Source organism: Oncorhynchus tshawytscha, linkage group LG14 (assembly GCF_018296145.1).
Source record: "Oncorhynchus tshawytscha isolate Ot180627B linkage group LG14, Otsh_v2.0, whole genome shotgun sequence".
Taxonomy (NCBI): Eukaryota; Metazoa; Chordata; class Actinopteri; order Salmoniformes; family Salmonidae; genus Oncorhynchus; species Oncorhynchus tshawytscha.
The window spans coordinates 29,728,653-29,742,076 of record NC_056442.1 but is presented as its reverse complement, the minus strand read 5'-3'; positions in this window follow the sequence as shown (position 1 = coordinate 29,742,076).

The following is a 13,424-nucleotide window of genomic DNA, read 5'->3' as shown; positions in this document are numbered from 1 at the left end:
AAATGTCAATGTTAACGGAATTTCATAATTTCTATATGTGTTCATTAATACATTTAATTAAAATCACTCTTTCTGTTTCTAAGAATTTGTAAGATTCTTATTTGCATAAAATAGACAGAGACCAGTCTTATCAAAATTAGATAATAGTATTTTTTCTCGGAGCGCGCTGCCATAGAACCACGTACAACAGTTTATATATAAAATATGACATCATTGGTTATAGAATGAATCTCCTCTCGACTAAGACAAAGCAGGTTCAAAAGTTTATTCCAACCCTCTAGCGCACACTCCTGACACAAACATCTATATCAAGACTAACTTCTGAAGTCTCACCATTATCTATCACTATTTAGCAGACAGTTCCAGATAACGGAAAACCTAGGGAGGCTCTCGCTGTCTTTTCTAAACGCCCCAGAGTTATAGTTGAGTTGGTTCAAACATAGGTTAATGATCCTTTTTGCGTACTTAAAACACACAACCCATTCCTCCTCAACCTAGCTGGAATGGTGTTTATTATGTTTAATTACTCCTTGTTCATGCTACATAATCTCTTCCTTATGAACTAACATTATTAATCAGATATAATAAAACAGGGTCGAGTTTAATTAGTTATAGTTCTATTTAAATGTAGATATTGTTTAGTCATTATTCATAAAATTCCTATCATCAATGTAATATGAATAAATATGAATCATTGTTAATTTTTAGACAATTATTTTTCATATCATGTCACGACTCCGACCGAAGGACACTCCCCTTCCCGTTCGGGTGGCGCTCGGCGGTCGTCATCGCCGGCCTACTAGCTGCTACTGATTATTTCCTCCCCCTCCTTATGTGTTGATTGTGTGCACCTGTTTTGAGTTAGGTAGTAGGCTTTATTAGTCAGCCGGCCCGCAGGGTTCCTTGTGCGGGATTAATTATTGTGATCGTCTGTTTGGTGTACTTATGTGCACGTCTATTTGGGTTTTGTGTTTTCCCATTTTGTGGGTTTTCCCTGGACGGTTTAAGTCCCCCTGTTTGGGGCATTTGTTTGTTCAGTACGCCCTGTGTTTTTGTGAGGGTTGGCTTATGTTCAGCGTTTGTGTCAGTGCATTAAAATAGCACTCCCCTGAACTCTCTGCTTCCTGCGCCTGACTCCTCACCCACTACACTCAGACCGTTACATATCATTAATAAATACAGGTTGTTGGCACGCTTATACTATTGCGTGGTGGACATTTCAGAAATTCCGTTACTGTCATGTTCGTCTTATTGATGAGACCAAGGCGCAGCGTGATAAGCATACATTCTTATTTTAATGAAGGAAAAACACTAAACAAACTAACAAAACGACCATGAAGCTATATAACACGAGTGCTGACAGGCAACTACACAGACAATAACCCACAAAACCAAAATGGAAAATAGCAACCTGTTAGTGGAATTCTAAATTCCTCTGTATTATTTCCCAATCAGAATTCATTACTCTGTCAATGCATTCTAAAGGGATTATAAGACCCAATATTTTTATAAGAATGGACAGAGCCCCGGTCTTAAAAGTCAGGTAACAGCGTTTAATTCAAGAGAGTACTGGTTACATACACATTTTTCCACAGGTTATAAACTGAAAATGACGTCAGCGTTTTCTAAATGTTCTATCTCTTCTTGACACTGGTAGAGAGGCCCTATAGTTCTCGAGCCTTCCCTCCTCGCCTGAAGCCAAGGTCAGTCAGTATAAATCAGCATTCTAGACAGTCTGGAGATAGTCCGTCCCTACCATCTGGAGATAGTTCATTCATTTGTACAAAGGAACAGACCGTCATTGTTACTAAACTCCTGACTATATTATATACAATTGGGAATGGAGCAAAAGAGAAAATTCATATATGTACACTACATAATAGCATTTGGACTAGTCAGTCCTGATTGAAATGTATACATAATTAGTCATCATTGATAAAAATTCCCTTAACACAACCTAAATAGGATCCCCAATCAGAGACAACGATAAACAGCTGTCTCTGATTGGGAACCAATTCAGGCTATCATAGACCTACATTTACCTAGACAATACCAAAACCCCATAGATATACAAAAAACCCTAGACAAGAGCAAACACACATACCACCCTCGTCACACCCTGACCTAACCAAAATAATAAAGAAAACAAAGATAACTAAGGTCAGGGCGTGAAAGTTACCCAGAAGTACTTTTTAGTGTTGCTGATGAGACGCTGATCATGTGATGAGTTCGCAAATCAAATACCCAATTGTGGTGCCAACCTGACAGCAAAAACCAAGTTAACCTTTATTTATTGTAGTTTACATTAGTTTGTAGTAAAGTGTTGAGATATATTACATACTGTAGCCACCTCAGTCGTTATTTCAAACAATTCTGGTGACTTTACAGCAATTGCTAGCTAGCTACAGTAGCTAAATACACGTCTCATAGTCACGTCATGAGATTTGTAAATGAAAGAGGAATATATTAATAATACAAATCTAAGGGAGCTTTCCATCTCCCCATTTAGAGTTTATGGTTTAGCACAGAAATGCCCTTCTCAAGATGGTGTGTTAATGGCATTTCCTAACAGACCTGCTAACTTCATTTGTTGTTAATTTTAAGGTTGGAACCAACATGCAGTACCTCCAGCAGGCAGAGAGGCAAGAACCATTCCTCCAAAAGCTCAGGGACAAGCTACACTATTCACAGTCCTGTTAGGCTGGACCATAGAACGAGTCAAAATTCACCCGAAGCTGAAAAATGGCTTAAGAACGTTGGCTAAGCTGGAACACTAGCGCGAGCTTATAGCAAATGTGTCACGTTCTGACCTTAGTTCTTTTGTTATGTCTTTGTTTTAGTATGGTCAGGGCGTGAGTTGTGTGGGTTGTCTATGTTGGCACTCGAAAGGCGCCACGGAGGCGGGTTAAGAGGCGTATAAAGACTATGGTGGAGTGGGGTCCACGTCCCGCTCCAATTCCGCCACCGCGGACAGATATCCACCCAGACCCTCCCCTATAGGTTCAGGTTTTGCGGCCGTAGTCCGCACCTTTGGGGTGCAGAACTGTCAAGTTCTGACCTTAGTTCTTTTGTTATGTCTTTGTTTTAGTATGGTCAGGGCGTGAGTTGGGTGGGTTGTCTCTGTTTCTTTTTCTATGGGGTGTTTTTGTGTTTGGCCTGGTATGGTTCTCAGAGGCAGTTGTCGTTAGTTGTCTCTGATTGGGAATCATACTTAGGTAGCCTTTTCCCACCTGTGTGGTGTGGGCGATTATTTTCCGTTTCAGTGTTTGCACCATGCGGGACTGTTTCGGTTTTCATTTTGTTTCTCTTGTTCTTTTTGTATTCTGTATTCATTCTCATTAAATTACATTATGGATACATACCACACAGCATTTTGGTCCTCCGATCCTTCCTACTACTCCTCCTCAGAAGAGGAAGAAGAAAGCCGTTACAAAATGAATGGAATCGAAGGTTCGCAGAGCCTGTTTTGACTGGAGTGATGCTTAGAATTCCATTTTGCCTAAATGGCACAACATTTTTTTAATACCTTTTTATTTTATATTTACACTCTGTTCGTCGGATGAAACTGGGAAAAAACAACATACACAAAATAGTCCAAATTGGTGAAGTGAAATTTTTTTAAAAATTACTTGTTTAAAAAAATTATAGGAAATATAAAACGGAAAAGTGGTTTGTGGATATGTATTCACGCCCTTTGCTATGAAGCCCCTAAATTAGATCAGGTGCAACCAATTACCTTCAGAAGTCACATAATTAGTTAGATTGCAAACAGGTGTCACATGATCTGAGTCGGCAACAGCACTTATCAAGTAAGTGGCACCATGAAGACCAATGAGCTCTCTAGACAGGTCAGGGACAGAGTTGTGGAGAAGTACAGATCAGGGTTGGGTAATAAAAAAATAGCAGAAACTTTGAGAGCACCATGAAATCCATTATTAAAAAATGGAAAGAATATGGCACCAAAACAAACCTGCAAAGAGAGGGCCGTCCACCAAAACTCACAGACCAGGCAAGGAGGGCATTAATCAGAGAGGCAACAAAGAGACCAAACATAACCCTGAAGGAGTTCCAAAGTTCCAAGCGGAGATTGGAGTATCTGTCCATAGGACCACTTTAAGCTGTATCCTCCACAGAGCTGGGCTTTACAGAAGAGTTGGCAGAAAAAAAGTAATTGCTATTAGAAAAATGCCGAAAGGCATGTGGGAGACTCCTCAAACATATGGAAGAAGGTACTGTGGTCAGATGAGACTAAAAAAGCATTTTGGCCATGAAGGAAAACACTATGTCTGGTGCAATCCCAACACCGCTCATCACCTCGAGAACACCATCCCCACAGTGAAGCATGGTGGTAGCAGCATCATGCTGTGGGGATGTTTTTCATCAGCAGGGACTGGGAAATGAGTCAGAATTAAAGGAATGAATGATGGTGCTAAATACAGGGAAATTCTTGAGTGAAACCTGTTGCGGTCTTCCAGAGATTTGAGACTGGGACGGAGGTTCACATTCCAGCAGGACAATGACCCTAAGCATACTGTTAAAGTAACACTTGAGTGGTTTAAGGGGAAACATTTAAATGTATTGGAATGGCCTAGTCAAAGCCCAGACCTCAATCCAATGGAGATTCTGTGGTGTGACTTAAAGATTGCAGTACACTAGTGGAAACCATCCAACTTGAAGGAGCTGGAACAGTTTTGCCTTGAAGAATGTGCAAAAATCACAGTGGCTCGATGTGTCAAGCTTATAGAGACACCCCCCAAGAGAATAAGTGGTATGACTTAAAGATTGCAGTACACCTTTTGCAGCTGTAATTGCTGCAAAAGGTGGCTCTACAAAGTATCGACTTTGGGGGATGAAATAGTTATGCACACTCAAGTTCAGTTTTATGGTCTTATTTCTTTGTTTCACAAACAAATATTTTGTATCTTCAAAGCGGTAGGTATGTTGTGTAAATCAAATGATACAAACCTCCCCAAAAAAATCTATTTGAATTCCAGGTTGTGAGGCAACAAAATAGGAAAAATGCCAAGGGGGGGGGGGAAGGGGGTGAATACTTGCGCAAGCCGCTGTATATAGCCTTTTTTTTACATAAACATTTGTGACAAAGTGCTCAACATTATGCAAACCCAGAATCTATAAACTAAGCTATAAACTTAAACACTTTACAACCCCCTTAATGGGAAATATTTATGTCAAGTGTAACTAAGATTTATAATCACCTTGTTGATCTACAATCACTTCTCTACTACCAGCTGCTCAGTGGAATGAATGATTGTTTTTGCAATGACACCTAAGTAGGCTACTTGATGTCTTTACAAAAACAATCATTCATACCACCATAAGACAGCAAAAATACATAATTTTGAATTGTCAGAATATGAATATAGACAATCCTCTTATCAGAATATGAATATGGTATCATGACACAAGGCGAGACCCAGATGCAGACACAGGAGGCAGATTGTTGGAGTCTTACAATATTTAATAATCCAATTGGGTAAGGCAAGAGAATGGTCGTGGACAGGCAAAAAGGTCAAAACCAGTTCAGAGTCCAAAAGGTACCAAAGAGCAGGCAGAATCAAGGTCAGGGCTGGCAGGATGATCAGGCAGGCGGGAAAGTAGTCCAGAGTCAGGCAGGGGTCCAAACTGGGAAAACTATCAAAGAAGAGAATAGCAAAAGGAGTATGGGAAAAACACGCTGGTTGTCTTGATTAGCATACAAGACGAACTGGCACAGAGAGACAGGAATAAATACACTGGGGAAAATAAGCGACATCTCGAGGGGGTGGAGACAATCACAGGAACAGGTGAAACAGATCAGGGCGTGACATATAAAATGTACAGTACCAGTCAAAGGTTTGGTCACACTGTTAGAGGAATTGAATTCCTATATGTTTATTACCCACTGAAAATGACGTCATTGGTTTTAAATTGTCCCGTCCCTCCTCCACTCCGATACAATGGCAGTATAGTTCACAAGCATTCCTACATCGTTCCTAACCGGTTTAGATAATTTACGACCAGGCCAAGGTCTCCCTGTGTAGATAAGCATTCTAGCCAGTCTGACGATAAGTTCATTCGTTTCTACCAAGGAACAGACAGTCTTTGTTCTAATTCTTGATTATAATTACACACATTATATTCAGTACTAGGATTAAAATAAAATTCATACATCTATACAGTAACATAATAGTATTCTGATTAGTCAGTCCTGATTGAAATGTATACATAATTTAGTCATTATTGATAAAAATCACTTAACATATCCACCCTATGATTAAATATCCAATCTCACATCTAGTTTTATTAAAAATATTAAAAGGCACAAATGTATTTTTATTAGAAATATTTCTTATTATCAAAATACCACCTAACAGAAACCAATACTTGCATTCACACTGACTGTTTTAGGCCTACATCAGAATCATAACTCTTCTTATCAGGATTTTTGTTACAATCTTCATCAAAGAAACAGTCGAACATTGAAACAAGATAAACCTAACATCTCTAAACATCAAAAAATGGTCTCATCAAAACATAAGTTCCTTGCATATGAAGGATCCGGATTCATGCATCTATTTAGGTTTGAGGCATTTATTCATCATTCCACTGGTCAGATCTTAGAATCAGTCTGTATCTCACCATCTGTTTTCTCATTGATTTCTCCAGAGTCCTGGAAATGAGAACCTTTCACACCGGAATCATCCGCACAAAACTAACACAGTCCCACAGGTGAAGGTAGCCCACAACACAGTGATCATGACATTTTTCCATTTTCCAAACATACTGTCAATCCAATTACACAGAGAAGTATCCACCCCAGAGTTTTCTGCCAGCTCGTGAGCTAGGGTGGTCAAACCAGCCAGGCCTTGGTCACTGATCTGTCCGGAGCTGTGTCATCAGAGAACAAACCACCTCCATACACTCTCACCCTTTTCAGCCAACAAACATATCCAAGATGAATTCTATTCTGCCAAGCCATTCATTACATCTCTGGTATAATTGACAAAGCACTGTGGATTATCCTAAATATAATTGATCCAGTTCACGTTCTTATTTGAGAGTGGACCACAAGAAAATACTTGACTCTAATCCTGCTAAGATCTGATTTCTTGCTTTGAACTTGTCTGGTATCCACCGTGGAACCCCAATGTTATCAATATATACTCTCTCATCAAAAGACCCAGATGGAGTACTTCTTTTCTCCCGTTTGGCCAACTTCATGTCATGGTGTTGAATGAGTGTGAAAGGCATTCCCATATGCCCGAGAGCGCATGGCCTGTCCAACCTGTAGGTTTTTTTTTTTTTACATAACGTCATTCCTCCACACAACCACCAGATATCAGCCCTGGCCCACTTTACCTTATTGAAATCCCCAGAGTTCAATCAGCCTGTCATGTCAGACATAATCACATCAGTGATAACATTCTCTGTCCTACTGCAGGTAACAACTTCCCCTACATATTTCCCATAAGTACTTTACCCGGGCCAAACAGTAATAGTCTCCTCCTGTCACTGTAAAGGGAGGTAGTCTCGATTTAAAGGGACCCTGTGGATATAAATAGTGCAAATCAATGCAACTGTCATTATCTGGCATTCCTGCTTTCGTGAACAGCTTTATCATACAGTATTCACTTTAATACATGTCATGATTTGATTTGATTTTGTTCTCTCAAGGCTTTGGTAATACTCTTTATATATCTTTAAAAAGTAGCTGAATATCGTCAGGATAGTCTGAAAACATGCTAAAACTAGCAACAAAATTGCTAGGCGTTTCATTGCGCTATATTTGGCTATAAGATAGGGAGGTAAGAATATTTTAATAGTAAAAAGTTGTGGTTGTTTCCCGGGTATTGGTTTTTGGTTAGGTAACACCAGGTAAATTCAAACAAGAAGTTAACATATTCTAAACATTATCTGTTTTCATTACGGGGAACAATGAAAGGTCTACAAGTGGTATTGCTGGCTGGGAGTGTTTCATTTTAAAGGGGCAGTACAAGTTTATCACAGTTGTGTGAGGGTAATGGCAGGGTATAAAGCATTTTGGGGAGACAATTTGGAGAAAGACTGAAGGAGTTACATGAAAAATCGAGGAAATTTAAAACGAATGATTTGAGGGTATTATCATAATTATTAGGTTTTGTTTTTGTAGTAAACGTTGGGTTTAAGGGGATTTCCATGTTCCCAAAGACAATATATCTTAAAGGGGTATAGTCACATGGAATATTAGAAGTTTTATTTTCTGAGTTTTAATTAAACAAGTTTTAAAAAATGTTAGATAAAGGGTTCTTTAATATGTCTAATATGGTATGGAACACGAATGTAAAAGGGTGGTGTAACCTTTGACCTGTTTCCATGGCTTTCCCTTGTGGTCTGATCAGCCACAGGTAGGGGCCATTTGAATAATGAATGTGGTCATAGGTGATACTGGTTTTTAAGGTAAATTAATTATAATGGAGTTTATAGCTCTTGGACATAATTATAGTTTTGAACCACAGAGGAGAAAGTGGAATTGGGGCAGGACAAATTATGGGGAGCGGGGGAATAAAATCTAGTGAGGAAGAAGGCCAGGTTCAGGATTCTGTTTTAAACATTGGCTGTGAAGGTTTCAAATGGGCTACTATTGATTTAGTACTACAACAGGAACAGAAATCATATTAATCATCGATAATAAATGGGGGAGGATGGTCCTTTGAGGTTTGGACAGGACACAGTTTAAGCCAATAGGGCAGGAAAATACATGAAAGAAAAGGTGATTTTATAAGCATTAAAATTATTTATGACAAGAAATAAGTTGCAGTTCTTAGGGATGGTAAATTACGGTAGATAAGGTATCTCAAACTATGCAACATATATACAATTATTGATGTGACTGATTTTTAAGTTTAACCCATGTTATTTTTAGATAAAATACAGTGGAATCCTGAAGGAGAGATTTCATTAACACAGGAAAGAGATATGGTTAGCTTTCGTTTTGGCTTTATTAAACCATTAGAATATTTTTATTTAAATAGTATTAAAGTTTGACAGGGATATATGACATCTGTGGTGATTCAGGATTAGGGATAGGATCGAGAACCTTAATTAACTTATTTAAGGACTTTAGAAATTGACACCATAGACATGTTTTTCCCAAAAAAATCCATGAGTTTAGATAAAGCCAAACAGTGAGACATTTAGTTAAAATTTGGAAACAACACATAGTTGTTAGACAGATAGGGGAAAGGGCAGACAGAGGAGTCTCCCCGCACTTCTGAGACCTTGAAGGTTTGATACCTCTTAAAGTAGATAAGACACTTGACAGAGAATTGTTACAGGATAGATATGAATGGACGCCCAAGGTATAATTGGACATGTGGAGAATGAAAGGGGCGTTCCTACATGATAATGTCAGAACATTAGGATAATTGACTAATCTTACCTAAGTCATTGTTTAGAGTAGGCAAGGTTGTTATCTGGGCATAGCCAGGTATCAAAGGGGGGATGGGTAAATTGTGGTCTAGGATAGGACACTTAGTGGCCTATTGGATAATAAACTAATAATAAAAATAGCTAACAAGTAGGCATAGAAGTTAAAGATAATCAGATAGAACATATGACAAACTGTTTGTTAACCAAACCTGTATGTCCAAGATTTTATGCACTACAGGTGAACTACAGTATAAGGTGATTCACTCAATCAAGTCCCTGAGGAGAATAGACGGGAAGCAGCACGTTGGGAGGGGCCATACCAAGGATTCCTGGTGACAGCATTCGCTGTGAGAATAGCTAAAATAGCTACCTGGATTCATATCACACACTGCGGGAGGGTAAGACACACTGACACTGTCGAACAATCACAGTGTTCGAGAGGAGAACTGGAATTAACAGAATTCCGGGGCCATCTCTCGAACGAAGACTTCCTTTTCCCGTCATTTCATCCCCGTGTTTGTTCATAAAAGTGGAGGTGTGTCTGGCCTCTGGCTGCTGATTTGTTTTCCAGGAAAGGGTGGGGCTTTACAGGTGCACTGATCCGTCGTGAGCTGTCTCATCGTGGGAGCCATATTCCTGATACACCATGAACCCCGAGAAGGCCAAAGAGGGTAACTTGACTCATGTGCTAGACAAGGAGAATGTGATATTACCATAGCATCTTAGCAGGTCACTGGAACTGAATAGTAAGGAAGGGAGAGTGAGATTGGGAAGGATGTCTCAGTGGAGTTTCATGTAGACCAACTGGGGTCATTCACTCCTTGGCAGTCTAGAACCATGGGTCTCTATGGAAGGTATTTGTGTAAATCTCCTTGTAATTCATGGAATCAGTTCATGGCTCACACTGAAAGGGGTGGCTATGTAAACCCATTCACCCAATTTGGGACGAGATGGAGTATAGCAAGGGTGTTACGGTTTTCTTCCGTTGAAAGTCAGACCAAAATGCAGCGTGGTAAGTTAGATACATATTTAATCAAGAAGAAAAAACAAACAAAACAACAAACGTAAAAACCTAAACAGTCTATCTTGTGCTAACACACACAGAGACATGAACAATCACCCACAAACACACAGTGAAACCCAGGCTACCTAAATATGGTTCCCAATCAGAGACAACGAGAATCACCTGACTCTGATTGAGAACAACCTCAGGCAGCCATAGACTATGCTAGACACCCCTACTCAGCCACAATCCCAATACCTACTAAAACCCCAATACAAAAACACAACACAAAATAAACCCATGTCACACCCTGGCCTGACCAAATAAATATATAAACACAACATACTAAGACCAGGGCGTGACAAAGGGTTGGAGTTTCTTACTGTGTTCCCGAGCAGAGGAAGTATGGTATAAAGGTACGAATTAACATTTAAACGGTAAAGACCCAGGATCTCGGATTATGGTATGTTGGCTTCGACCAGTTTTCAACTGATACTATGGTACCGTTCCAGGTGGCAGAAGTTAGAGTTGGTAAGGAGACTATGTTCGGCCGGAGTTCAATCAATCTCCCTAACACAACGGATATTCCTAGTGTAATCATCAAGGGTAAAGGACCACTACGAATAATTCAGGTTAAAACCCATTCAGTCTGTCTACAAACAGGCTCTCAAAGTGCTTGACACGAAGCCCAATAGCCATCATTACTGTTACATCATCAGAAAGCATGAGCTCCTGAGTTGGTAAAATCTTGTGCAGTACACCAATGCATGTCTTGTATTCAAGATCGTAAACGGCTTTGTTCCCCCTCCACTCAGTACTTTTGTTATACAGAAAACCCAAACATATGAGGGGTGACTATATAGTTCCCTTAAGGAAAAGCACCTTTAGTCAATCTGCTTTCTCTGTGAGAGCTTCCCATTTCTGGAATACACTGACATCAGACACACATAACTGTACCACCTTTCACACTTTCACAAAAAATATGAAGACATGACTGTAGGTCAATCAGATTTGTGAACATAATCCATAGCTGTGTATTGTCGCTTTCCATGTTGTCTGTAGCTTGTGAGGTGTGGTGTGCGATCGTTGCTTTTATGGATTTTGTCTTGTTGCATGCTATGTTTTGCTTGTCCTAAGTTGCTCCGTGTGTGCTCAATGATTGTCTGTATTGTAATTGTTTTTAATAACCTGCCCAGGGACTGCGGTTGAAAATTAGCCGGCAGGCTAAAACCGGCACTTCTACTGAAACGTTGATTCATGTGCACTTTCCCTGTAAAAATGCAAATAAACTCCAACTCAAACACATTTTCTTTAAGTTCAACAAGGTCACTACACAACATAGCAATCACCAGGCCACTACTTTTATTTCAAAAGTGCTTTACTTCAAAGAAACAGCTGCACCATCAAGTTACATAAGCACACACTTGAGAACATCCGGACAGGATGTCAAACAGGTCAAACACAGGACACTCATCAATCATTCTTTTGACAGCAACCGTCTACTATATTCTCTCTGACATCACTGGTAGAACAGTAATTTCACATTTGACAGATGTGTATATTAAATAGGCTTGAGTCAAACATCCACCATAAGATATCACCTGAACATCTGACTGAAGGTCCAGTAAGAGCTTGGGGTGGAAACCAGTGGTTCAATACAATCGATGGGCTCATGAAGGCCTTTCCACTGACTGATTGTAATGATCAGCGTCAGATTCACAGTGATGATGAGAAGGTATAGTGCACTCGGAAAGTGTTCAGACCCCTTGACTTTTTCCAGATTTTGTTACATTACAGCCTTATTTTTAAATGGATTAAATTCATTTTTTCTCCTCATCAATCTACACACAATACTCCATAATGACAAAGCGAAAACAGGGTTTTAGAAAAAAAACTGAAATACCTTATTTAAATATGTATTTAGACCCTTTGCTATGAGGCTGGAAATTGAGCTCAGGTGCCTGTTTCCATTGGTCATCCTTGAGATGTTTCTACAATTTGATCTGGAGTCCACCTGTGGTAAATTCAATTGATTGGACATGTTTTGAAAAAGCACACACCTGTCTATATAAGGTCCCACAGTTGACAGCGCATGTCAGAGCAAAAACCAAGCAATGAGGTCAAAGGAATTGTCCATAGAGCTCCAAGACAGGAATGTGTTGAGGCACAGATCTGAGGAAGTGTACCAAAACATGCCTGCAGCATTGAAGGTACCCAAGAACACAGCGGCCCCTATTATTCTTAAATAGAAGAAGTTTGGAACTACCAAGACTCTTCTTAGAGCTTTCCACCCGGCCAAACTGAGCAATTCGGAGGAGAAGGGCCTTGGTCAGTGAGGTGACCATGAACCCGATGGTCACTCTGACAGAGCTGCAGTTCATCTGTGGAGATGGGAGAACCTTGCAGAAGGACAACCATTTCTGCAGCCCTCCACCAATCAGGCCTTTATGATAGAGTGGCAAGCGGATGCCAATCCTCAGTAAAAGGCACATTACAGCCCGCTTGGAGTTTGCCAAAAGGCACCTAAAGGACTCTCAGACCATGAGAAACAATATTCTCTGGTCTGATGAAACCAAAGTTGAACTCTTTGGCATGAATGCCAAGCGTCATGTCTGGAGGAAACCTTGCACCATCTCTACGGTGACGCATGGTGGTGACAGCATCATGCTGTGGGGATGTTTTTCAGCGACAGGGATGGGAGACCAGTCAGAATCAAGGGAAAGATGAACGGAGCAAAGTACAGAGAGATCCTTGATGAAATCCTGCTCCAGAGCTCTCAGGACCTCAGACTGGGGTGATTGGTTCACCTTCCACAAGGACTCTTAGGATGCCTCACCCTGTACCCATCTTCCTCTACCACTCTCTTCACTGCTTCGGCATACAACACTTTCTGTACTACACTAACCCTGGCAACCTCAATCTGCCTTTCTCTCACCGGACACCTCCAAACTCCCACAAATAACACTCGTAACTTTCTCCACCAATATCAAATCAAATTGTATTGGTCACAGAA